We start from the raw sequence: 27,345 nt of genomic DNA on the forward strand, positions 1-27,345 counted from the left end.
AACTCAAGTAGAAAGAGTCAGAATTCAATTCCTAGCCTTCCCAGGTCACTTGTGAGGCAAATTATTATACTCCTTTAGCCATCCATGTCCTTATCTATACAACGAGGGGTTTGAATTAAATGATTTTTAAGTTTCCTTTCAGCACAAAGGCTTAAGTTTTCATGTAATTAGATTTCCCATATTTTTCCCTAAGCCAGTACTGGATACATAAAAGAAAAAGAAGAGGTGTGTTTTTCTTTCTTTTTTTAATTTAATTTTTCCTTAATTACATGTAAATTAAAAATGTTAATATTCATTTTTAAAAGAGTATTTTATTTTTTCCAATTACATGTAAAGACAAATTTTAACATTCATTTTTTTAAAATTTTGAGTTTCTAATTTTCTCTCTGCCTCCCTCACCTCTCCTGTGTTTTTCTTTAAATCATATACTATCCAACTATTTTTCTATCATAAAGTAGATCTAATGTTGCTCTTTGAGGACTAGCTGATTTTCCCACCTAGAATCACAGAATTGCAGCATTTGAGAGTCAGAAGGGACCTTAGCAGACATTTAGTTAGCCAGTACACTCAAAGGTATCTTCATTATAATATACTTGGTGAATGGCTGAGCCTACTATTAAGAAAATTACTGTTTAAAATGGTCACTAATTCTTTCTTTTTCAATGCAATTCTCTCTTGAAATTTTTATCTTATTTTTATCAGTCTTTTGTTTTCATATAGATCCAAATAGATCCCTCACTACTCCACTATCCAGCAAGTCATTGCTCATAACAAAGAGGAAGAAAAAAAAGCAATTCTGCAACACTAAACTCCTCAACCCTGCCCAACAGGGCATGTGCCATTCCACACTTCATGGTCCCCCAACTCTACGAAGAAGGGAGGGAGATGAAATGTGTACCTTGTTACAGGTGACTTCAAGTATTTGAAGGATTCTGATGAGAAGAAGAATTAGGCTTGTTCAGCTTGCCCCGGAGGATACAACTAGTAGTGATGAGTGGAAACTGCAGACAAATTGAGGCTTGATGCAAGGAGAACCTTCCCACCGATACCCTAAGTGCAACGGGCTGCTTTGGGAAATGATGAGTTTCCACTCTGTAGATGTTTTCAAAAGCTGGACGACAACATGTCCAGTGTGTTCCAGAGAACAGGATTCTTGTCCAGGTTCTAATTGGACCAGACAACCTCTAGGATTTTGCAGTTCTGTGTCATGCCATGGTGGGTGACTTTCTCCTTGTCGAAAAACAAGAGAGAACAAATTTTAAAACAAAGTGCCAAATGAATAATATTGAGTGAGTCTCATATGAAACAAGTACAAACCCTTAATAAATGATGCCATTAAATTTTGTGGTTTTTTCATAATTATTTTTAAAACTAATATTCCTTATTAATTATTTTAATCATTTGGCAGGAAGTGACCATAAGGATTATGTTTATGTTTTTCTTACTTGCTGAAATTTGAAAGCCAGTTAGTGGGACATACTTTAAACCTATCACTGACTTCTGTTTTTAGGTAGCATGGAAATAATGTTTCATAAATTAAAATCTTTTCTCGGGGTAGTGTAGTATGACAGACGGAGCACTGAACTTAAAAGTCAGGACAACCCAAGTTTGAATCCTGCCTTATATACTTATCAGTCATGTGACCTTGGGCACTGAGTCTGTTTCTTAATCAACAAAATAGGTACAATAATAGTCAAAAAGCATTTATTAAGAATTCATTATGTGTTTAATAGTGCTAAGTGCTGGGAATACAAAGAAAGGCAAAAGATAGTCCTTCCTTTGGAATTCACAATCTAATGGGGGAAACAACACATAAACAACTATGTACAAATGTCATATATAGGATGCATTGGAGATAACCAATACCTGATATATCTACCATACAGGGTTGTGGTGCGGATAAAAAGCAGTTAATGCTAACCTTCAAGTTCTTATTATTTGCATGGTATTATGTCCCATAAGAAAGGGAACTTCCTTTTTTTTCTTCTCAAAGAAAGTTTGTATACAAAATACCTATTGAATGAGAGGGGAAAATTTTCTATTAATACTTCTGAGCCCAGGAGATTGCAAGTAATGCATTTTAAAAATATTCACCAATTTATTTCTAGTTTTATTCTGTGTAATTCACATGTTTTACTGTATTTATAAATCACTCCTAGATGTGCTGTCTTTCCCTTCATTGGTTTCACTTCCAAAGAAAGGCCATCTATTTCTCAGTCTATATACAGACAAGAATATTTATTAGAAATTCTAAAGAACTCCAGAGTCAGACAAACCAAAGGTTTGGCCCTACTGAAGCAGAGCTCTGTCAGGGAGGGAGAAAGGGATTAACTAGAAGGGGGAGAAGGAGGGTGTTGTGGGGGAAGGGAAGGAAGGGCCAGGGGCCTCTGGGTAGTCAAATATGCCCAGCATCCTTGGCCGACGCTCCTATCCATCCATTTCTGTCCCTGGCTCACGCTGGACAGCACAAATTATTCTTTGTCAGACCAGTCCGGTCGCCTTATACTTATGCATGAAACAAAACAAAGCTAAAAAAAACCACAGCGTACACATTTCCAAGCCTGAAGGTCTCCTCTTTGTGTATTAGACCTCTTTATTATATAACGTTGCTCGTGTAAGGTGGATGATGATGGCCTGTTTAAATGGATAACGTTAAGCAAATGAATCAGAGCATAGAAAGGCAACCCAGATCTTTCAGTTTGCTCACTAGAGCTCATATAACTGCAAGCCTAATAAATGGCTGAGCTGGAAGAGCATTCTGTGTATTGACATGCAAATAAGAACTCCAAGGATCACTTTTTTCCTTCTAAAACTACCCATCTCTGGCAGATCTCACAGCAAGTCACTTTTGACTTCTAGACTGTAAGTTCCTTGAGAGCAGGAACTGAGTTTTCTGTCACTTTGTATCCCCATGGGATCTAATGCAGAGCCTGGCACTTAATAGGTGTTCAATAAACGTTTGTTGAATGAGTAAAGGAATGAACAGCTCTTGTTTAATCTGTTGAAGAGGGTAAATGGGGTATGCATTCCACCAGTCTTCATTCTTTTTAACTTTCTTGTATTTTAGGGAGGGAGGGAGGGTGGGAGGGAGGAAGGAAGGAAGGAAGGAAGGAAGGAAGGAAGGAAGGAAGGAAGGGAAGGGAGAAAGGGAAGAAGGAAGGAAAGGAGGAAGGGAGGAAAGAGGAAGGAAGGAAAGAAGGAAGGAAGGAAGGTCTTCACTTCCTGAAGGTCCCTCAAATGTGTTTACTAGAACCCAGATTTTTTTCTGACTCTGGCTCAGCAGAGGATGCTGGGCATTATAGAGAAAGCACAGGACTTGAAATTAGAGGAGCAGGTTTCTAGTCCAGGTTCTGATTCATAATTAGTCATGTGAACTTCTTTGTGCTTCAGTTTCCTCATCCATAAAATGGGGATAACAATAAGTGTAGTACCTAACTCCCAACAGGAGGATTAAACAGGATGGTCCATGTAAAGCATTTTGTCAACAGTAAGGGGCTACATGACAATAGCTAGACAGGTAGATGTGAAGTAGGGAGAGACAAGGCAGACAAAGAAAACCTAATTCTTGCCTGGTTGTCATTCCCTGTTCCAGGTGACCACAATGAGACTTGGGGGTTTTGCAATGTGAGATGATGAAGAAGACCTAAGCCTTAAGGCCTCAGCATAGCTTTAAAAGAGAAGACCACATCCAGTTGGGACTCTCTTGGCTCCAGCTTCCCAGATGGGCCTCATGTGATTCCAGGGGGAGAAGCCCTTCCCTGCTAGAGCATCACTGACCTTATTGCTGCTCCCCACATGGATTATGGATGATCTCAATGAGGTAGGCTTTTTGCCAGGGCCCCTGATCACTTTCACTTTTTGTATATGCTTTCTTTCCTGGTATTAGGCAAACAAATACATTATGATCACATTATCTGGGACTGGTGGGTGACCTGGTGAGTTCCAAAAGGTCTGAAGGTCCTTAGGAGTCCTTAGAGGTGGCTGTCCTGCCCCTGGAGCAGAAGGAAGATTAACCCAGGCTTGGCTATTTGATTGGACAGTGCCCAGCCAAGATAAAACGTAAACTGGCGAATTACATCCTAATGAGCTTTTAATGTTGCCTCCCAGCCAATTGGAACTACAGTTAGTTAAGTTACTAAATTTCCTTAATTCTGTTCATGCGTATTGTGATTCTTCACAGTTCAATATTTCTTTCTGTTTAAGAATAAAGACGCGTCCCATACCCAATTCATGTTTGTCCACTGAAAAGGGGGTTTGGGAGTGCCAGCTCCAGCTGGCCACACCCCCGATCGTTAAATTTTCAGAGTCAGCATATACACCTCAGCCACCAGCAAACACCACAATCAGAGCTTGAATCATTGTTTTGTTGATTGTCTAGATTTAAGAAAGTGATGAAGAAAATGTCAACAATGCAATTTAAGCTTAAAAGGCATCACGGTATCCATTTCTCTACCCCTCCCCCGCCTCCTCCTGCTGCTGGTGGTCAAACATTTACCAATACATCCCTGACTGAATGCTTCTTATACTCCCCTCTTTGGAGTATCCCTTACACTTGCCAGCCACAACTCTCACCATAATTAGCATCATCCTAGGGACACCAAGGTGGAGGTTTATTAAAGATCCAACTTAGCAGACCGATGAGTTGAGAATGAGGAGCCTAATTTCCCTAATTAGAGGTTAGGCTTCTTTAGGCCTGAAGTCAGGGTCAAACTGAAATGTCCGGTTATTGAACAGGGAAGAGTAGGTGTCCAATCCTCCGCAGGCTAAGCTAGGGGTGGGTGCCCTTTATGTTAGACTTAACTCTCCCCCGATTCCCTACTCAAATCTCCCCTCACCCAGGAAACCCTCCTGAATCACTGTTCTATGATTCTGAGCACTACAGCACTCAACATTAACTGAGCACTCAGGTTCTCAGATTGGACCAGATCAATTGATATTTGATTTGTAAATGTTCCTCAGTTGTTTCTTGCATGTATGTTTTGTTTCCATAACTAGGCTTTAAGCAACAAAAAGGGAGGAAGCCTGTCTTCTATTTTCTTGTTCATCCCCTCCCCACACACCCACTCCCCACCCCCATGCCGAATACAGAGCTCCGTGGGTGTTCAATAAAAATTGTTGACTCACTGGCATGTAATAAGGTGGTAGGGTAAGGAAAGCTGGATGTGGGCCAAGGCTTTCCAGGCTTCAGCCCAACCTGGAGTGTATTAAACTGGAATAACATGATAACATGTGGGGATAAGCAAAAGACTCCAAGAGCTGGTTGGAATCCAGAAGACTGTGGTCCCACTTCACTATAGCCTGCCATGCATGACCTGTCTTAAACAGGTGAATATTCTAAACCTAAAAGTGGCCCCCAAATATGGCTCTCTGTATGCCAAGTTTCTGCCTAGAGTGCAATTTTATGGCTGAATGATAAACTCTTGGAAATAGAGGTCTAAATGGAAATTTTGATAGAGTATTAACTACACTAGAATGAACAGCCCCACCATAATGCCTTATTTACTTCTCCTGAGGCTAGCCCGAAGAATGGCTGATGATATATTCATGCCACCACAGATCATTCCATCGGTAAATCACCTTTGATTTTATTTAGGAGGTTGGCATTGCAGATTTTCACCATTAATATAGGAAAAGTAGTCATAATAAAAAAAATAAAAACCAAACATGATACTAGGCTGTCCCCCTATGCGGAATGAGCTCCCTCCTCATCTTAGCCTCTTACCTTCATTCAAGACTCAGCTCATGGGCCACCCCCTGATCACTCTCACTGTTATCTGGAAATATCTTCTGAAATTATCTGTTTCTATGTTGAGTCTTCCCCACTTTCCCCCAATAGGAGAAGGAAGGGACCTTTTTTCTATTGTTGTTTTTAAAACCCCCGTACCTACCGCAATACCTCACAGCTTGTGTGCAACAGGCCCTGAAGGCGGCACAGAGTATCAAGCCTGGAATCAGGAAGAGTTGAGTTCAAATCCAGCCTCAGACGCTTACTAGCTGCGTCACTCTGGACAAGTTACTTCTGTCTGCCCAAGTTTCCTCAACTATAAAGTGGGAATAATAATAGCATCTACCTCCCAAGGTTGTTGTAGGGATCAAATGAGATCATTTTTGTAAAGCACTTAGCACAGTATCTAGCAGAAGGCTGCACTTGAGGACCTAGAGGGCCACATGTGGCCTGGAGGCCATAGGTACCCCACTCTTGGCCTCGCATATAGCAGGTACTTAACAAATTCAGGTTTCCTTCCTTAAGAAATTTTTGTGGGGGGCAGCTAGGTGGCACAGTGGATAGAGCACAGGCCCTGGAGTCAGGAGGACCTGAGTTCAAATCCAGCCTCACACACATAACACTTTCTAGCTGTGTGACCCTGGGCAAGTCACTTAACCCCATTGCCTAACCAAAAAATAAAAATAAAAATTTTGTGGAAAGAGACTGAATTTGATTGGTATTTACTTAAATTAGGGCCTGCCTTGAGTGGAATGGATGACTGCCTACCTGGGAAAGCACCTGGAAGTAGTCCCCTCTTAACATATCTGCCCACACATCTTAAGATTTTAAAACAATGAGACTTAAAGAAATAAGAACAATCCATTCATTTAGCATCAATTGCAATAGCCTAGCTACTTAAAATTTGGATTAAAATCTACTCACTACACAAGTATACAAAGCAAGGAGAGAGAGACTTCAGTTAAGGTCTACAATCCAACCATTTGATTTAATTCAGCAAACATGTATTACGCATTTATTACATATAAGGCATCTGAGCTAGGTTCTGGAGGGAACAAAGAAAAAAACAAAACAAAACAAAAAACCCACAACAACCTCTGCCTTCAAGGAGCTTATATTCTATTGGTGACATGAAACATGTGTACAGATAAGGTGAATACAAGGTAATTTTAAAAGGATATCATTAAGTGGGAGGATCAAGGAAGGCTTCCATGGCTGAAACGAACTAATGTATGTAAAGCATTTTTCAAACCTTAAAGCCTACATAAATGTAGGTTACCATTATTATTATTATTATTACTGATGAGATACAGACATAGGGAGGGAGTGTATTCCAGGTATAGGCAAAAGCTTGCACAAATGCACATTAGTAATTTTGGGGAAAAAATAAATATTATTTTTAAAAAATCAAAAGCGCATTAGTGGGGAATGGAATTTTGAATTCAGAAAACAGCTAGCAGTCCAATTTGGCTGGAGTGGAAAGGGCATAAAGGGAAACAAGGTGAGATGATGCTGGAAAGGTATCTTGGAGCCAGATGGTGGAAGTCCTAAAATTCCAGGCTCAGAAGTTGGTGTTTTATCCTAAAGGCAACAGGGAGCAAGTGAAGGCTCTTGAGCAGGGGAGAAACATGATCATCTGTGCCTTAGGCAACTATGTGAAGGGTGGGGAGCAGATTGAGAGACTGGAAACAAGGAGTGCAGTAGAGAGAGTGTTTCAGGTCACAGGTGATGAAGGCTCCTAACAGAGTGGTGGCCATCTGAGTGGGAAAAAGAAGCATGAATGCCAACTGTGTGATGGGGTCAGAATAGGCAAGAGGACAATTGACTGAATGTGAGGGATGAGGAAAATGAAAGAATGAAGGGCAACTCTAAGGAAATAAAGCCCAGAAGAATGGAAGGGATGGAAGTTTGGAAGAAAGACAGGTTTAGGGGAAGGATGATGAGTTCTCTTCAGAATAAATTAGCAAATCTATGCACAAATGAGCAAACATGATAATATATTATCTTTTCATATAGTCTTACATGCAAAGGCTAATTGTTTATTCCAGTAAGGACTCCTGTCTTGGTAAAGGCACACTCATCTCATCTACAAAGGTATATTTCATAGTTTGGATTTAACACCAGGGAGCCAGAGACTCAATTAGCACCTAGGCCCCAGACAAAGGCAATAAAGAATTAGTTACATAAACAAAGGCTTTGAAAAAGAAGACTAAGCAAAAACATAATATGTGAATTTTATAAATGTTGTCCTCACACTATAGACTAAACTAGAGTTTGGAGATTATATATAAAGAGAAATGGAAACTGTTGTCTTCAGGAAAATCACTTGGAATGAGGCTAGCAGGGTTGGTTAATATAGAGAGTTAGATTTAGGAAAATGTGTAATATAGAAAGAATGAAACTAAACAAGAATTGCTGTAGAAACATTAGTTGCTATGAAACAAATGAAAAAAGTAGGAATGAGGGGATCAGTTGATAGTTTCTTGATACAGGGTATGTAGATGGAAAGATGGTTCTCAGTTGAGAAGCTAGAATGTCTGATGAAAAGATATAATCCTGCCCCCTATCCCTGGGCTAATTCCTACTGGTTCCACTTTTTTTTAGTTATTCCTCTGAGCCCTGGTAACAAGTTGGAATTGACCCTAGCTTGACCGGATTGGACAATGGATACTCGGGTAGATGGGGAGGGAGGCAGCTATCCTTAGGGGATTTGCTTGACTGCAGTTGGAAAGTGGAATACTCTGGTAGATGGGGAGGCAGCTGTCCTTAGGTATTTGCCACAGCCAACTTGACTGGAATTGAAAAATGGATTACTCTGGGAGGTGGGGAGGCAGCTGTTCTTTGATGATGAGAGGAAGCCTGAATAGGATCTGGCCACACCAAATCAGGTAGATGTTAAAAACTCTAACTCCTCCTGATGAAACTTTAGAAAAAAAGAAGCAAAAGGTCATGACCTTGCTGATGTACCCTGACTAACAAAGTATGAGAATGGGTTTTAGATTGTTTGGACTTTTTGTTGATGGCATTTGTGTCTTCTTAATATCACAACAAAGAATGATTCTTGGACCATGGTAATGGGCTGCAGACCCATTACCCAGGCCTTGGGATTCCTCTACTTCTCCTTCCCTTTCTCCATCTCTTCTTCTTTCTTTATTCCCCCAGGAAAGATCCACCTCCAGAGACAGAGCTGCCATTATTCAACTTTCCCATACTACATTGGGAAGAACAGGCAGCAAACTACACCTGGGGACAAGAGTGGGGAAATGTGGAAGTCTTAGGGTGTGGGGATGGGTCAAGTTTTGTTGCGTTCTCGATGGAGTATATTATAGCATACCTTTTGAGAACCACTACCTTAGAATGATCAAACCTTGGCATTGTTACTCTGTTCAGATACCCCTAGCTTTTGCCAGAGGTTGAAGATTTACCTGGATACTCAATAATGACCCTTCTAGATCTGGCTTGTTCCATTCCCACTGCCCAAACCTGTGACTCACCATCATCACCCCTTCCTTCCCCAACCAGGTAGGCACATCCACATCCTTCAAATACCTCTCAGTCCATTGGCCTGGAAAGGCAGAGAGCAAGAGAAGAACAAAGGAAAGGCAAAGGTACTATTCAGAGATGCTGTGCAGCTGTTAAAAGTGGATTTAAGCACTCATGAGTAGTGGTAGTATAGCAAGGGTACCTCACACGTTCTGGACATTTGGACTTTGGTCAATTTCCAATATAATCACATTACAGATTAGATTTAATACAATGGCTTTTCAAATGTGGCACTCTTTCACTGGCTGTCAATATTGAAAAACAACAAATATCCAAGTTCAAATTCTATTGGGATCTATTTAGTCTGGCCAACATGCATTAATTCAGCATAAATTAATAAGTAATTAGTTGGTAATTAAGTATGGAGGCATGCAAAAGCAATACAACATACCATCTTTGTCCCTGAGGTGAAGGAGATGAGCTGTCAAAATGGTTTTCCTAAAGCATAGGTACAGTCATGCTACTCCACAGTTCAATAAATGCCAGTGACTCCCTATTGCCTCTAGGGTCAAATACAAAGTTCTGGCATGTAAAGTTATTCACCAACTGATCCCCATATCTTTCAATATTTATTTTACCTTATTCTCCTACAGATTATCTATGATCCAGCCAAAATGGCCTTCTTGCCATTCCTTCATCCCCATTCCCCATCTCTATGCCTTTGTATAGGAAGGAAGGAAGGAAGGAAGGAAGGAAGGAAGGAAGGAAGGAAGGAAGGAAGGAAGGAAGGAAGGAAGGAAGGAAGGGAGGGAGGGAGGAAGGAAGGGAGAGAGAGAGAGAGGGAGGGAGGGAGGGAGGAAGGAAAAAAGGGAGGAAGGAAGGAGGAAGGGAGGGAGGGAGGAAGGAAGGAAGGAAGGAAGGAAGGAAAACAAGCATTTAGTAAGCACTTACTATGTGCCAGGCACTGTGCTAAACTCTGAGGATAAAAAAAACAAGTAAAAAGAAAGGCAGTCATTGCCTTCAGGGAGCTTACATTCTAATGGCAGAAGACAGCACACAAAAGGAAGTTTAAAATTAGAGATGGTGGAATGCAGGTACTTGGCACAGGGGCATGGTTTTGAAGTCCAGAAAGTCAGGAACAAGATGAGAGGAAAACAACAGCACAGGATGTACTTGAAATACATTTCTTACCTCTTTTTTTGGAATCTCTGGTTTTCTTCAAGACTCAGCTCAAGAGCCATCTTCTAGATGAGGCCTATTTCCTGATAACCCAAGCTGCTAACCCTGCCCCTCCCCCAGCACCTCCTGCCCACTAGTTTTACACTCTTCCCTATTAGACTTTAAGCTCCTTGAGGGCAGAGACGATCGTTCTTTTTCTCATTTGTATCCCTGGCACTTAGTGCAGTGCTTGACACACAGCAGGCACTGAATAAGTGTGCATTGGATTGTGTTAGAGTGTGCTATATAGTACTACACTGTGCCATACACTGAATTATACACTGTATTATATCGTATTGTGTTATGTGTCACCTCCCCTGATAGAATATAAACTTCTTAAGGGCAGACTGCTCATTTTTTGCCTTTGTATTGCCAGGTCAGAGCACAGTACCTGGTCTAAAAGTGGTTAATAAATGCTGATAGATTACTGGATAAATTAGCAACTTACCTAAGGCCACACAGTGGGATTTGAATCCAGGTCCTTTGTCTCCAGAACCACACTTTCTCCACTCTTTTCTGATGTCACTCAGTGAGAGGCCTTAGAAGCAGGGAAAGCATTTTAGGCCCGAGGAGACTATAGTTTGTTCTTAAAATTCCATAAACTGAAGTGGCAGGGTCCTGAATTACATTAGTGAACTGTGTCTACTAATGGAATTCAGTGTCTGCTTCTACGAGTTGTTTTTTGTTTTTTTTTTTTGTTTTTTTGCTTTTATTTTTTTAACACGCAGTATACAAAAAATATACCTAAAAACTTAGAGTTAGTTAATTAGCAGAATTTCAATTCTACCTTTATATTACTGTCGGACTACATTTTCCATCTGGGACATTTTTTTAATAGATTGGGGAGGAGCGTTGGGGGGGGAGGGAGAGATCAAAGCTAGTTGAAAAATCTTTACCTGATGACATAAAGCAAAATTTTCCGGGAAGGTTTTCAATCCACACTAGCACTGTTTCTATCCTTCGCTCCCCTTGCCAACATTTCTCTCCACACAGCTCACTGGGTGTGAAAAGTGTTCGTGACGGCTGAGCCCTGCATGGTGAGATCCCCAAACCCTTTTACCCCGATGTGCTCAGTCCCTCTGGGTTTAAACAGAAACCCACGGGCCTTTAGGCTCTTTGTGTCTCTCCGGTCTCTCTGGCAATCTCTACAGGCTCAGCATACCTTATTTTTAACACCCATCATTTCTTTAGCACAGGTCATTTGGCCTTTCTTTCAAAAAGCTCAGTTGTTGGGGTTTCACATCTTACAGACTACAAATCTCATTTAGCTGAAACTTGGCAGGCAGACTGTCAGCTTGGAGTGAAAACTGTCTGACTAAAACGGTTTCATTTTATTGATTGTATGGCCAGTTCTCCTCTTAGTGATCTCCCACTTCAGTCCTATGGTTTCTGAGACTCTTTATCCTAAATTTGGAAACAAAAGGCCTAGAGTGGTTTCAGACTCCTCCTAAGGCAATTTATTTCAAGAGTCCTGGGTTGCCCAAATCCATTTTGGAACCAATTTCTGTCTTTTTAAATCTAGACTTCAAGACACAACAATTTTGGTTAATTTTCCAGTAAGTCCTTCAGGCAAATTAAACCTCAGGTCAGGCATCAGAGGAGGCAAGTCAGTGGTATAATATTTCCCTACAAGTTGGCCATTTTTGTTTAATAATTGGCACCTATAGAGAGGTAAGATAAAAAAAATAGTTCTGAAATGTAACCCAGAGGAGAAAAGGCACATAAGGAATTCAGAGTTGAGATGGAAGGAAGGAAGGAAGGAAGGAAGGAAGGAAGGAAGGAAGGAAGGAAGGAAGGAAGGGAGGAAGGGAGGGAGGGAGGGATGGAAGAAGAGAGGGAGAAAGGGAGGGAGGGAGGAGAAAGAAAGAAAGAAAGAAAGAAAGAAAGAAAGAAAGAAAGAAAGACAGACAGACAGAAAGAAAGAAAGAAAGAAAGAAAGAAAGAAAGAAAGAAAGAAAGAAAGAAAGAAAGAAAGAGGGAGGGCTGGGAGGAAGGAAGGAAGAAAGGAAGGAAGGAAAGAGAAAGAAAAGTCAAAAATGTGGATTTTAATTCATGAATCTTTTCATGTAAAGACAGAACTTAATAGAACTATATCTTAACATTTCCTATCTATAGCTAACAATATTTTTAAGAACTGATGAAACGCAAATTGTTTTTGTTCTTTCAACTTATCATATGTTTTAAATAAACCTTATGGAGTAGATGTGTCTAGGTATATACCCTGGGAGTAATTCCTCTAGGCAAAGCAAACTCTGAAAAATGTGAATTTGTTTAGTCCTAGGCTCATTGTTGTCCCATTGATACCACACTGATGATGTCCACCTAGGACTTGGCCTCTAAGGGAACTCCGAAGACCCTAGAAAGCTAGAATGAGATAAATAAGACAGAAAAGAGATGACCTTTGAACAGAGATACGCCCAGTTTTCTGTAAAGAGGCCTCTGTAATCATAGAGTCTCAGGGATGGCAGTGGATGGGGCCAATATCAGAGTAGTGACAGGTTCTCATGCAAAATGGGAGTAAAAAGAATTTAGTACAACAGAAGTTGTGTGGCAATGGCATAGTGAAAGAGGCCCTCCAAGCCCAGGTGGATCATCAAATTTAGCTAGGTGGTCTAGTGGATAAAGTGCTAGACCTAGAGTCAAGAAGACCTGAGTTCAAATGTGGCCATGGACACTTACTAGCTGTGTGATCCTGTGCAAGTCACTTAACACCTATTTAAATTTCCTCATCTGTAAAATGGGAATAATAAGAGTGCCTTCCTTACAGAGTTGTTGTGAGGATAAAATGAGATGATATTTGTAAAGCATTTTGCAAACTTTAAGGTATTATATAAATGCTATCTATCTGTCTGTCTGTCTGTCTCTCTGTCTTTTCTCTTTATCCAGAGCAGCAGCATTATCTGTGAGAACCAGAAGGGAGATATAAGAAGGCACAGAGTCATGAAGAAGAACAAACATAGACCTTGCCCTTCACTAGCACTGTGAGTTCATATGGATCATAAAGGTCCATAGACAGTAGTACAAAGTAGTTGCAGACAGCTGTAGACAGTATGACTATCTAGTAACACCAAATTTTAAAAGGGAAAAATATAAATTCATACTTAAGTTTTTTAATGGCTTCATTGGTACAAGAAGGGGGACAGATGGTTAGATAGCAATTTTCTGGAAAAAATATTTTTTTGGTCGGTTTTAGTGACCTAAAATGTCAGTATGAGTTAACAGGGTGATTGATATAGGATAAAAAGCAAATGCAATTTTGAGCTGCATCAAGAGAGATGTAGTTTACAGGAGCAGAACAACGATCATCTCTCTAAACTCTGACCTAAACAGGTCATATGCGCAGTTTTGTGTTCAGTTCTAGTGGCCACATTTTAGGAATGATATTGACAAGTGAAAGATCATTCCAAGGAGGACAACCAGGAAGATGTTGGGTCCATGTCATAGTGGGACCAGTCAAAGGAACCAAGGATGTGTGGCCTACAGAAAAGGGACAAGACAGCTATTTTCAAGTATTTGAAGGGCTATGATTTGAAAGAAAATGTATTTAGACTTGTTTCATTTGGCTCCTAAAAAGAAACCCAGGAGCAATGCGTAAGTTGTTAAGAGGCAAATTTCCTAACAATCTTCGTTGTTGTTCAGTCATTCAGTCACATCCAACTCTTCATGACCCTGTGGACCACTGCACATCAACACTGTCCATAGCATTTTCTTGGCAAGAATGCTGGAGTGTCTTGCCAGTTCCTTCTTTGGTGGATTAAAGCAAACAGAGGTTAAGTGACTTGCCCAGGGTCACATATCTAGTAAGTGTCTGAGGACAGATTTGACCTCAAGTCTTCCTGACTCCATTTCTAACAGGTTTTCATTGTTATTGTTCAATTGATTTTTAGCCATGTCCAACTTTTCACGACCCCATTTGGAGCTTTCTTGGCAAGGATATTGACCGTATTGGCCATTTCCTTCTCCAGCCCATTTTATAGATGAGGAAGCTGAGGCAAACAGGATTAGATGACTTATTAGACTGAGGTATCTTCCAACTCTAGAACACTGTAATTCTTTCTGCCTTTGCAGAAGGAGACACCCCTGGGGAGAGTGAATATAAATCCCAGGAGAAGATGGGGCCAGCTATTGGAATGGGTTGCTTAACACTTGGTATTATCGATTGCTCTTCCCTGGCAGGGGAGCAACACCCAAGATAACACCTTAAGTTTAGAGAATTGTATAGGTCTTTGGGGGATGCAGAGGCCCATAAAAGGGGAGGAGAGGTATCTTGACGTTTTATGGGCTCAACAGTGAATTCTTTGGGTTTTGTTTGGTTTTGGGTTGAGAAAATAAAGCCTGTCCTATATATGATGTCTTGTTAACTTCAGAATTTGCATGGGAGCCAGGGGACCCTTTTCTCTTTTTATGTGGAGACCTAAATATGAACCAGATTCTGATATTCTCAGGGGAAACCACGGGCACAAGCTAAAAAGAAGCCCCCAAGTTTGACCTTATTCTGTGTGGGCCCAGAGCTCTTATAATGGGTCTGTGAATTGTGACTTACACAAAATCTTTTTGAGAGAAGATCGAAGACTGCCAAATTTGGCTAGAAAAGAAATGTAAATAAATGCATGTCGATATTTTAGAATAGACTCTTTAAACTAAATACGACATAGTAATACTTATATTTCCTCAGCACTGTGATACTTACTTTCAGCCCTTAGTTTCCAAACAGTGTGACATAAGCAGATATTTATGTAGTCTTTTCCTTGTAATAATGTGTATTACAACTAGTGATTATTTATTAGTACTAAAATATTTCTCCAGGTATTAATTTATAATGACTAAATGGAACATAAAGAAAATAGTTTCAAAGTTAATCTGTTGCATAGCTATTGTTTTCAGAAGTTTTTATTGTTTTAACATAGTAAAAAAATCATAGTTGAATAATCCTCAGCTTTACAAAACACTCCCACTAGTATTACCAGGGTAACATATCTGAACCACTATGGTGATATAGAGACTGGGTTGATATATTTTCCAAGAGAAATAGAAAATGGGTTTTAGTAACCACTGTTGTTGATACCACAAGATAGCACATGAAGAGGGGCTTCTGGCTTCACAACATCATCTGCCCACATTTCAGGACCTGATTAGGAATCAGGCAGGTAGGGAAAGCAATGACCTATAAGCTAAGGTCAAAGTGCAGATATATGACTAGGTACCTGGTGCCACTTCACAAGGACAGATGAAACTATATTTGCATGTCTCTAATGGAGGGACTCAGAGCTCAGTCCTTGGCTCTGTGATCGTCAAAATTTAAATCAATGGCTTGGATGAAGGCATAGACAGAACACTTCCCAAATCTGCAGATGACATGAAACTCTGAGGGATTGCTAATGTGTTGGATGAGACAGTCAAGGTCCAAAAAGATTTTGACAGACTAGAACTATGGGCCAAACTAAGTAACGTGAAGTTTGTTACACAAAAATGTAGTTTTGTACTTGAATTTTAAAAAATCAGCTTCTAAAACATTATGATGGGAGGGTGTAGCTAGATAACAGCTCCCATGAAAAAGGTTTGGACTGCTAACTCCATGTGAGTCAAGCATGTGGTATGGAAGCCAATAAAGCTTCCCTCTCCCAGGCTGCATTAAAAAGATGCAGAGTGCGGAGAATGAGGGAGGTGATAGGTCCCCTGTCCTCAGATCCACTGCCCTTGGTCAGGCCAGGTCTAAAGAATAGCTCAGGAAAATATGGCACCCCATTGTAGGAAAGACATAGACATGCTAGTCCATGGCCAGAAAAAAGGAACTCATCATGTGAATCACCCAAAGTCCAATGAATCACAAAACAGGCAGTTATAGCTCACCTAAGGCATTTGCCAGCGTCACAGAGAATATCTGGCGCAAAGCCAGCACAGGAAAAGGATTGTCTCTGTGGCAAGGTTCTCTGAATGCTCCTGCTCATGGAGGAAATTATACTAATGGTGTCAAACTTCAGTAGATAGCAAAACCTACTCAATGAAATCCATAGTTATTCAAAATAAATTGGTCTAACCATCCACCCTGGTAAACAAAAGTACATTAAAAAAAAAAGCACCCAGTTGCCCACATTGAACCAGCAAGCAATTTAATCCATCAGGATAAGTGTTTTGGACAGATCCTACCAAATGACAATGAACTGGGTCCAGAACTGCATAGAGGGAGGAGATTCGTCTAGATTGCATTTAGGAAACTGTGTGTCATTTTCAATAATTTCCCCTGCCACCACCACCCCCCTTTTAACACCAATATTCTCCTGGTAATGCTGCTTAGCTGTGATTCATGGAAAGATCATTATCTCAGAAGAATGGAATTACCCAAAGAACAGTGGAAACAGCCATGGGGGGCATAAACTAGCTGTAGCATAATACCAAAAAGAATTTAAGTGCTGACTGTGTGCAAAGCTTTGTGCTTTTGTTGTTTAGTTGTTCAGTCATGTTTGACTCTTCATGACCCCATATGGTGTTTTCTTGGCAAAGGTACTGGACTGGTTTGCCATTTCCTTCTTCAGTAAGGCAATCAGAAGTTAAGTGACTTGCCCTGGGTAACACAGCTAGTCAGTGTCAGAGGCCAGAGTTGAACTCAGCTCTTCCTAACTCCAGGCCCAGCAGTCTATCGACTGAGCCACCTTGCTACCAAAAACTTTATGTTAAACCCTGGAAATACAAATAGTAAGGCAAGACAGTCCCAGATCTCTAAGAGCTCACATTCCGGGGGGGGGGGAGAGAGAGAGAGAGAGAGAGAGAGAGAGAGAGAGAGAGAGAGAGAGAGAGAGAGAGAGAGAGAGAGAGAGAGAGAGAGAGAGAGAGAGAGAATGAGAAAACATATGAGAGGTTTTAGTTACAAGTCAAATGGAAAGGCTCAGTGATCCTTTGGCTATAGAAGTAAAAGACATGCTTGAATGTCATTGCATTGATAAAACTATATCTACTTCTGATACTGAACTCTTTGACAAAGCTGATGGCTCTGGTAGTGAAAGCTTTCTTTTCCTGGTCTTCAGTAGCCGTAGAATCTAAGGATGCAGCACTTGCATTAGGTATTTGCCAGCTCCTATCTCCACAAGAGTTACATCTGGCTACAGAGGCTAGGCTGGAAGTAGAACTGGTATTCTTGGGGGCACTGACCTGTGAATATACCAGAAGCAGAGGATGGCATCAAGTCATTGGCATCTTGGCATCTATCATGTTAGCTGGATCATTTATGGCAGATTTATGGAATGATATGGTCACAAATTCTACCACAAAATCCTACTCTGATGTTTCATGGCGGCATGGAAGTTAATCTTGGGTTCACTTTCTGGGCTAAGTCAGGAGAGCAAAGCTCTGGCAGGTCCATGCTAGGAAGACTCTGCTATGATGCCAACAATAGACTCTGCCTGTTTCCTGAGGGCCAGCCTAGGTAAATATGAAAGGAGGGCCACAGGTAGATGAGAGATTTTGTGATATATTATTTGGCCATGGCAACCAGTGAAACTCCCCATAGTCCTGTGCCATGTAATTCTACCTCAGTAGTGTTGGCAAGGGTATGGCAGAAAAGGGAGAATGGGGTGCTAACAACCACAGTTATAAACTGACTATAAACATTAACTAATGTAAAGGGAGAAATCCTGGCCCAATGACTAACAAGCGTGCATATTACCAGGGAAACGGAATTGTTTTCATCTTCACATTCTCACTATAATAAAGAAGTTATACCTTAATGGAAGGATGGATAACAGGTTCTTCTCAACAAAATCAATAAAAGTATTAGCAAATTTGGCTTTATCGTGTGTTCAAAGGCCACAAGAAACACTATTTAATGATGCATTTGGTTATCTTATATTGCAGTGCTCAAAAAGACCACCATGAAAATAATTGTAGTTTATAGGATAGCAACTCTTTTAGAGAATGTCGAGGCAGACAATTTCTACAAACAATTCAGTTAAGTACCCCACCACCACTAGTTAAATCAACATATACTTGGATTCTTAGTAACTTCAAAGCAAAGTTAAACAGAATCCCAAAAAAATGTCAGAAGAGATGGTTTAGGAAACTATGTCTCAAGAATTAAGAAGAGAGGCCAAAGTGAGGCCAAAGATATATAGACTGCAAAAACAAAAGCCTCCATTATAACGACTATCTGAAGAAGAAGAAGAAGGGGAAGCTAGGCGGGGCAGCGGATAGAGCACTGGCCCTGAAGTCTGGATGACCTGAGTTCAAATCCGGCCTCAGACCAAATACTTGACACTTACTAGCTGTGTGACCCTGGGCAAGTTACTTAACCCCAATTGCCTAAACAAAGAAGAAGAAGAAGGACATTAATCAACTAGCAAGCACTTATTAAGTATGTACTATTCCCTAAGCATCAGAGGAATAAATACAAAGAATGAAACAATCCCTACTCTCAAGGACTGTGATATAGTGAGGATTTGGGGGAGAAAAAAAAAGAAACTAATAGACAGGAAATGACTTGTTACTGATGTGAGTCATCCTTGAATAAGCTGTCTGTAGTTAGACCACTAACTTTTTCAAGATCAACTTTAATACAGAGCTATGAGAAAGAATAAAAATGAGGACACGTAGCTAAAACAGTTCCAACCTGACCTGTTGTTTTTTTTTAAAAAGATGCTGATACCGAAAATTCAGAAATAAATCAAGGAAAGGACACTGACACTGACTAAAGTAATTTCATAAAGAAGTATATTCAATGAAAATAAATTTGCATAAAGAAATCCCCAAGTCCCTAAAAACTGCCTTAGTTAGGAAACCTTAAGTGCCAAGGGGAAAGATATGGCAGCCAAGGGAAACATCAGTTTATAATATAAAGTCATTCCATCCTTAGGAAAGGATGGTGACCCCAGCAAAGATGGTAATGTGAAAGGTTGTAGCCACGCCCAAGTCCCCACAGAACTACCTTAGGAACAATGGGAAATAGTACTGAATGAAACAAGGGATTGACAACAAAGATTGATTTGCTAAGAGAAACACCAATAAGGTCATCCACACCATTAAAAAAAAAAAACAACCCACCCCTCCCAAATCCACAAAAACAAATGATGGCTCTCTAAGTTACAAATCAGAGGCAATTTTGAGGAAGCCCTGATCCTCGTTCCTGTATCTCCACCTAAAACTAGAGGAGTGGAACTAGGAGACCAGACTAGGAGAGACCAAGAGACTGGCCTCAGAGTAACCCATTAAGAAGATCTACCTTCCTAGTTCTTTCACCTTGTCTAAGACTACAGGAAATAGGAGAATTGCCCAGACACTGCCCACCCCCCCTCCCCAGTCCATGGATATAGGCAGGAGGCAAAAACGAAGTGTGGCTAACTCCTTCTGAAGTCTAAGAAGCTCAAAATCTTGGTCTAGGACTCCAAGAGGGAGACAAAGAGGGGGACAAGACCTGAGGTGTGGCCACTCCTCCTAGTATGTGAGCTCAGATGCCTGTGGGAGGCAGCAATATTTAGGGAATGTGATTCTTGCATCAGTACTCCCTTCTGGGACTCTGATAAGGTGGAAGGATGGGTTTTCAGGCATTTTTCAGATATGTCTAACTCTTCGTGACTCCGTTTGGGGTTTTCTTAGCAAAGTTACTGGAGTAGTTTGCGATTTCCTTCTTCAGCTCGTTTTATAGATAAGGAACTGAGGCAGTGTTAAGTGACTTGCCCAGGGTCACACAGCTATTATTTGTCTAAGGCTGGATTTGAACTCATGAGGATGAGTCTTCCTGACTCCATACCTGGGACTATCCACTGTGCCTCCTAGCTGCCTGAGGGCTAGGTAGCCTCATCCAAAACTACTGGAGTGAGCAGGCCCTCATCTAGACTCACCAACCCAGCTTAGGATTGCAATAAGAAAAGAGCTTAATAAATCCTAAGCCTAATAAATCCTAGCCCAGTGTCCCCATCTAGGACCACAAGAAGGCGGCAGGGTACAATGGTTCAGTTGTCCCACTCAGGACTATGTTCTCTGCCTCACCGCCCCATACCCAGGTTGCTGGAGGAGATGGAGTCAAGAGGCTATTATTAGTCAAGCTTGCTGACTGGCTTGGTCTACTGAAGACCAAAGACTGGGATCTTAGGGTGGTTACTTACAACCATCCACTCTCACTCCATGCCCTACACTGAAGGCCAAGATTGAATAATTATAGCAACCCAAGATAAGTTAGAAAGAAAGAAATAGTAAAGAATGTGGACTGTTGCCGGTGATCTCTAGTGGAGAAATTAAAGACATGAGCAAATAGAAGAAAATTCTTAAAACAATGAAGAAGTATTATAAATTAGGAAAATCCCAAGATGAAGTTTCAGAATACTTCCTCAATAATCATAAGTAGGACTCCAGAAAAAGAATGGGTTGGTTACAAGGACTCTAAGAGTAGAAAGAAGTCCTACTAAATCAAAGGAAGAATTGAAGCAAGAGATGAAAAATTAAAGCTCTTGAGTAAAAACTTGAAGGGAGAATAAACTTCTTAGAAGCTGGAAAAATCTAATGAGTAGTGACCTTTGAAAGGAAGGAAAATTGATACTTCCCATCAGCATTGGTATCAGTGTACCCAGAACAGCAAGCAGTGTCTGATGTTAACAACTACATTAAAAATAGAATCTAAAGTTTATTACCTGAGAGAAACCCCAAATTCAATCTACCCAGAAATGTGACTGATGAAGTCTATTCATCCAGCTTTTTAAAAAAACCCACTACTAGTAACTTAGAGTAAAGAAATCACATATTAAGGTATCACAGTTAAGATCACAGAAGATTATGTAGAAAATATGAGAAAGGAAAGGAAGGTTTGGAACACAATATAACAAAAGGCAAAAGAAAAAAGTCTAGAACCAAGATTAGTTTACCTAGCAAAGCTAAGCATAATCTCCCAGGAACAAATGGTATCTGAGCACTTTTGTTGAGTAAACAGAGGCGGATAGAATGGATCTGTACTTGGCTCTGGATTATTTTACATTTTTTATCACTGACTTGGATAAAAACATAGGTGGCATGCTCATCACATCTGCAGGTAACACAGAGCTAGAAGGGTTAGTGAACACACAGGATTTCAAAGTCAGGACGCAAAAAAGATCTTCACAAGCTAGAGCCCTGGGCTGAATCTAATAATATGAAATTCAGTAGGGATCAACATAAAGCTTTACACTTACGCATAAAAAAAATCAACTTCACAAATGCAGGAAAGGGGAGGAGTGGTTAGAAATCAGTTTGACAAAAAAGATCCAGGGATTTCAAAGTATTGAAAGCTCTGCGCACATTAGCTATGTGATATGGTAGCATAAAAAATTAATGTAATCTTGGGCTATATTAAAGGAAGTACAGCTTCCAGGAATAAGGAGGTACCAGTCTCTCTGGGTTTAAGTTTCAGTCAATAAGCATTTATTAAGCGCTTACTATGTGCCAGGCACCGTGCTAAAGGCTGGACATTGCTAAGACAGAAAGAATCCAAAGAGCAGCCAAAAGTGTTGAAGGGCCTTGAGTCAATGGCACGAGTATCAAGGAGGATGTTTAGTCTAGAAAGGCAAAAATTCAAAAGGGAAATGATAGCACTCATCAAGTATTTGAACAGCTTACCAGGTGTCTCCAAAGAGCAGAAGTAGGAATGATGGTAGAAATAGCAAAGAGAAAAACAAGTTTAGGCTATTCAACATTTTGATCAATGACTTGGATAAAGGCATAGACAACAAGCTTGTAAAATGTGCAGATGACAGGAAGCTAGGAAAAATCACTAACAGGTTGGATTACACAGCCAGATTTCAAAAGACCTCACCAGGCTAGAATGATATGCTGAATACAAGAAAATGGAATTTAATAAGGATGCATCTAAAGTTCTACATTTGAGTTTTAAAAATCAACTTCATAAGAATAAAAAGAGGGAGATATCCCTAAGAAAACAGTCTTTATAGAAAGATCTAGGGGTTTGGGTAGGATGCAAACTTAATAGGAGTCAACAAAGTGACACAACAGTCAAAAACCCTGATAAGATTTTAAGTGGAGATTCTCATATGCTCAGCTACAATGAGCATAACTAACAAGATGTTCCTCTTTTAGTTATAGAATCAATCAAAATTTCAAACCCAGTGTCAACAAGTCTTTAATCTGTAAGGGGTAAAGTGCTTTGAGATACTGGATAAAATCAAATAAAAGCAAACATGTATTAAGATTGGGATCGGCTGGAAGAATAAAACACACTCCTGGGCCTATGGATATCAGAGGAGGGATTCCAGCAATAAGTCACTCAAGCTTTGGGAGTTCTTTGGGGAGCTAGACCCTTGTTCCTATGGCCAGAGGGCAGAAAGGTTTCAGAAAGGATTGAATGTTTCTCCCTGAATCTTGCCAAGGAGATCATCTTGTGAACTCTGAAAGGAAAGAATATTTGTACTTCCCATCAGCACTGGTATCAGTGCCCCCAGAACAGCAGTGTCTGATGGCAACAAGAACTAACAGACTCACCAAGGACAAATTAGAGACACTGAAGACAGGTAGCCTCAGGGCTCTACAAAGGCACTGACTTTTGGAATCCAGAAAAGACCTACACCTTAAAGGAGCTTCAGGAAGATGCCACAAATGGAGAAGAAGACCTCTAGTACTCAGAAGCTTACCAGAACTCGCTCTCTGGCCATTTGTGCTTTCTAAATCTGAGTCAACTCTCCCTGAGAATCTTGCATGAGCAAGAGGAGAGTATCCCAGATTATTTTGGGGGTAGGGAAGTAGGGGAAGACGGTTCTGTAATAACTGTTCTTGGCTAACTGTTAATCAATGGAAATCATACCAGATGAGGGCTCTTGAGCAAAAGTACTAGAAAAAAAGTACTAGAAAATTCCCAACTCTCTCTCCCACCATGATTCTAAGAGGAGGAAGAGTCACCACCCTCTGGGACCAGATCTTACAGTGAGAATGGGAGGTGAGGGAACCATCACAGAAAGGGTAGTACATTATTCCAGGCTGGATTGAGAGAGGTATACTTTCTAGAATGAGGAAAGTTAGTTAAAATATTTGTCATACTCTACTCTGCCTTGGTCTGAATACATCTAGAGTACACTGTGGAATTCTGGGCATGGTATTTTAGGAAGAACAGACAATCTGAAGTATATGTAGCAGAGGGTAATTAAGGTGGTTAGAGGACTAGAGACCATTCCATCAGATTAATTGAAGGAACTGGGGGTGACTCACTTGGAAGAGAGAAGACTTGGGGGAGGAGGAGTAAGCTGTCATGTGGCAAAGGAATTATAGTCATTCTGCTAAAGGGCAATACTTAGGAATAATGGATGGAAATTATAGGTAGACAGATTTAGGGTTAAGATAAGGAAAAAATTCCTAACAAGATTTGTCCAATTTGGAAGCAGCGGGTTCTTCCTTTCCATGGGTCTTCAAGTAAAAGCTAAATAACTATTATTTGTTAATGTTATGGGTCAGTCAACTAGCATTTATTAAGCACTCACTATGCCCCAGGCACTGTGATAAGCACTGTTCCTACTCTCAAGGAGCTCACAATCTATGGAGAGACATAACCTACTAACAATGACGTACAAACAAGATACAGACAGGATAAATTGGGTGTAGTTCAACATGACTAATACGGAAACATGTTTTACATGATTACACATGTATAACCTATATTGCTTGCCTTCTCAATAAGGGGAATGGGGAGGGTAGAAGGGAGAATTTGGAACTCAAAGTTTTTAAAAAACAAATGTTAAAAAATTGTTTTTACATGTAATTGGGAGAAAATAAAATACTAAAAAAAAATAAAATAAATTGGATGTAGTCTCAGAAGGAAGGCACTAAAATTAAGGAGGACTGGGAAAAGATTTTTGCAGAAGGTGGGACTTTAGCTGAGATTGAAGGAAACCAGGAAAGGCAGGAGGCAGAGAAGAGGAAGGAGAACATTCTGGGTATGGGAGACAGCCAGTGAGGAACATCAAAGAGGCCCTGTGTCACTGGATCACAGAGTACATGGAGGGGCATAAAGCATCAAAAGATGGGCAAAGTAGGAAGTGGCCAAATTGTGAAGGGTTTAAAAGTCATATAGGACCTTTAAATTTCTCCTGGAGGCAATGGGAAGGCACTGGGTTTTGCTGAATTGGGGCATGATAGAGTCAGTCCTGCACTTTAGGAAGATCAATTTGACAGCTGAGTGGAGGATAGATCAGGGTAAGAGAGAGACCTGAGTCAGGAAGACCCATCAGTAGGTTACTGCAACAGTTCAGGCATGAAATTTGCAGTGTCAGAGGAGAGAAGGGGCAATGTGTGAGAGATGTTACTAAGGTGGTAACATACAGGACTTTACAACTGACTGGATGAGGACGTAGAGGGAGTTTGTCATAGATGATTTTTGAGGTACCTTCCAACCCTGAGAATCTGTGATTTCTAAAGTCCCATACAGCTCCAACAAATCCCGATTCTGTCCTGTACTTCTGCAATACATCCCAATAGATACCGTCACCTTGGGAAGTGCTCAAGTTTCCCTAGTGCTGTTACTTAAGCCATTCTTTTGGAACTGGTTTTTGGAATTGCTAAGATCTCTTTTGGAATTGCTTTCAGCCTATTGCATAGCCATCTGAATATTCTCAGTGGTGGTAACTATTCACCCTTTGGAAGCAGTTTCACAGGAACTGTGAGTTTGATCTTGCTATGGAAATTAGCCAGCATTTGGTCTTTGATTGTCATCATACACATTTGCAAGCACCTATACACACTATATTTCTGGGCATTTAAGACAGATAACATTGGATGTCTTTTTTTTTTTCTAATCCTGGAGTGAGAAAAGATGTACCTTCAACTCTCTGGTTCTCTCCATGAAAAGTTAGAAAAATAAAAGTTGCACATTATCCCCCTGTGGCATGGAAAATCAGGTTCCACTCTACAGCTGAAGCCCTTGTGATTATGGGCAACAGTAGGTTCCATGTAAATTCTCCCAAGCAAATTAACAACAGAGATCTGACAGGTGGTAGCCTAATATTTACCCCATTTGGAAAAGTATGTGAAAATCCCAGAAGGCCTTCTGTTCTTTAATGCTCAGGGTATTTGTCTCTGATTTCAAATGGGAAATGATATACGGTGCAGAGTGCCTGGACTAACAATTTCTCAAGGCAAAACACCAGCTCAGAAATCCACTCACTAGTCATAGGTTTACAAAAACTGACTGAAGTACATTTTTTGCCACATGCAGGGTGATTCCAAAGAACTATCCCTCAGAAATAAAAAAATGCTTAGCAATCTTAGTGTTGGAGGGGGGCAAAAAAATCAGAACATGGACTTTCAAGAGGTCTAACATTTCTATCTGATATAAAATTACTACATCTTTGTATACATAACAGTGCTGGAACCAATTGAGAACATAAGCTTTATTCTTAAAAGCTAGCCATACGGACGTCACTAGTGACTTTGTAACCGTGGCACACTGAAGTCATTAAAATTCTTTGGCGCATGCTTACTGTGAACAGACATCCATCTGTTCAAGACACATGAGCAAATAGGTTGTCATCACTATTAAATTGTTAAACATGTACACAGAGTTTAAACGGGGCGTAATAACAATCAAGCAACAAGCATTTAAAGGCACCTACTAGGTGCGGGGTGTTGTACTAGGTGCTAAGGACATAAGGGTTATAAACCAAACAGATCCTGATCTCAAAGGCTTAAATACTATTGGGGCAAACAACACACCCTCCCCCACCCCCCTACACATACATGAGTCAACACAAAATATGTACAGATTAATAAGATGTAAGTTTTCAGGTGGACGGGCCAGCACTATGGAGGTCTAGAAAAGTCTCATGTAGAAGATGGCACCTAAGCTAAGGCTTGGAAGGGAGCTAGAGAGGAAGAGGAGAGGATGGATGGAGCCCATTCCAGGCATGGAGGACAGGAGATGGAATGTCATGAATGAGGAACAGCAAGGAGGCCAGTCTTGCTGGAATGTTGATTGTGTGATATGGTGTAAAAGCCTGAAAAGGCAGCATGGGCCAGATCGTGAAGGGCTTTCGATGCCATATAAGGGAGTTTGCATTGTCCCAGATGCAGCAGGAAACTAAGCAGAGTGCTTTTTAAGGAGCAGAGTAACATGGCTGGACCTTGGTTTTAGGGATGTCACTTTGGCAGCTGCGTGGAGAACCGGAGCCTGGAAGCAAAGGGATAAAATCGATGTCATTGCAGTAGTCCAGGGGAAAAGCAGGGATCTAGTGAGTGCAGAGAAGGGGATCAACAAGAGAAAAGGGGTTGATTTAGAAATGATGAGACTGCGCAGTCAATTGGATACAATCGATCACTTAACAAAAATATGGAAAGTAAAGAACTCAGAGGTCAGTTTTTACAATATAGCTGGCCCTATTAATTAGGGATAGGGATGTGAGTTTCTAACTGACTTGGATAAGAATAGTGGATATTTATATTCAGTTTAATGTCTTACAAAATACTTTACATACATTATTTCCTTTAATGGTATATAGTGAAAAACAAAGGGGCTTGCCCTAAGGCTTAGCAATGTGCACAGGGGTTTATCCTGGGTCATTAGATGTAAGCAACATCTCCCCACGCCAAAAGAAGGCTAGTCCATGCTGGAAACCAAATACTCTAGGAACAGAATCAAGAAGCTTGTGGAGCTCTGGTTATGTGGAAAGGTAGCAAAAAACCCCTTACATATGTTTGAACAGAGAGACAGGGAACTCTTAGGGAAAGCTAAAACATATTTCAGTGTTACTGACTTAAATTTGGATAGGGTTAGCATAGTGACGATTCAGGATTGGTCCGAGGCAAAACTGTCCTGCCTTGGACACTTTAACCAAGTCATCTAACCTTTCTGAGCCTCAGTTTCCTCATCTTTAAAATGGGTATAATAATACTTGTACTACTTACTCTACAGGGAAAGACCTTTTAGACAATAAAATCAAAAGGGATTTGTAGTTCTTTCACTATTATCA

At 40.6% G+C, this 27,345-nt stretch overlaps 1 long non-coding RNA gene across 3 annotated transcripts in view; it reads right to left on the reverse strand.

Annotated features, from left to right (window-relative positions):
• Positions 1-228: 228 nt before the first annotated feature.
• The window catches only part of LOC110211261 (uncharacterized), a 92,638-nt gene continuing 65,521 nt past the window's right edge, over positions 229-27,345 (reverse strand). For 2 of the 3 annotated variants that reach the window (XR_002325331.2, XR_002325330.2), the window contains 4 exons: positions 10,875-10,964; positions 4,224-4,374; positions 1,922-2,013; positions 229-1,230 (listed from right to left, as the gene is read on the reverse strand). This is a non-coding gene — a long non-coding RNA (uncharacterized LOC110211261). The remainder of the gene's footprint in view (positions 1,231-1,921; positions 2,014-4,223; positions 4,375-10,874; positions 10,965-27,345) is intronic. The other variant, XR_013485800.1, reaches the window with a different exon arrangement.

Source organism: Phascolarctos cinereus, unplaced genomic scaffold (genome assembly GCF_003287225.1).
Source record: "Phascolarctos cinereus isolate Bilbo 61053 unplaced genomic scaffold, phaCin_HiC Scaffold_1;HRSCAF=81, whole genome shotgun sequence".
Classification (NCBI taxonomy): domain Eukaryota; kingdom Metazoa; phylum Chordata; class Mammalia; order Diprotodontia; family Phascolarctidae; genus Phascolarctos; species Phascolarctos cinereus.